This window comes from Rousettus aegyptiacus, unplaced genomic scaffold (genome assembly GCF_014176215.1).
Source record: "Rousettus aegyptiacus isolate mRouAeg1 unplaced genomic scaffold, mRouAeg1.p scaffold_m13_p_9, whole genome shotgun sequence".
Classification (NCBI taxonomy): Eukaryota; Metazoa; Chordata; class Mammalia; order Chiroptera; family Pteropodidae; genus Rousettus; species Rousettus aegyptiacus.
Window position 1 is genome coordinate 23,904,204 of NW_023416312.1, and position 583 is coordinate 23,904,786.

At 41.3% G+C, this 583-nt stretch overlaps 1 pseudogene; it reads left to right on the forward strand.

Moving 5' to 3' along the window:
* Nucleotides 1-233: 233 nt before the first annotated feature.
* LOC118607977 lies at nt 234-349 on the forward strand (annotated as a pseudogene).
* Nucleotides 350-583: the final 234 nt, after the last annotated feature.

Consider the following 583-nt stretch of genomic DNA (forward strand, 5'->3'; position numbering starts at 1 on the left):
CTCAGACCAAGTCAGGACCCTTGTACCCTCTCCAATGTCTCCATGCCATGGCCATATGACAGAGGGCAAGTTCATACACACTCATAGGTCTGCCTTAGGCTGTCAGTTCCAAGAGCCCAAGCACAGGGTCTATTTGCTTTAACTGGGACATAGTTCCATGGTGTAGCAGTTAGCACGTCTGCTTTATATGTAGAAGGTCCTGGGTTCACACCCCAGTGGAGCCATGATCCATAGTCTGTGGCCATGCCACCCTGAACAAGCCTGATGTCTGATCTCAGAAGCTAAGCAGGGTTGGGCCTGGTTAGCACCTGGATGGGAGACCACCCAGGAAAACCAAGTGCTGTAGACATAAATAATAATAATAAAATTTTTAAAATACTTGCTTTATCTGTGTGGCCCTAGTGCCAATCACTGTGTCCTACCTGATAGGGACCCAATACATATTTATTGAGGAATTAAAGGTAGAAATAAAAACACATCCACTTTCGATTACTTTTTCCTGATTTAAAAAATAATGCATTCCTTTAGAAAATGTAAAAAAAAATAAAAAAAGAAAATTAAATCAACCATATTTCTAGAGATA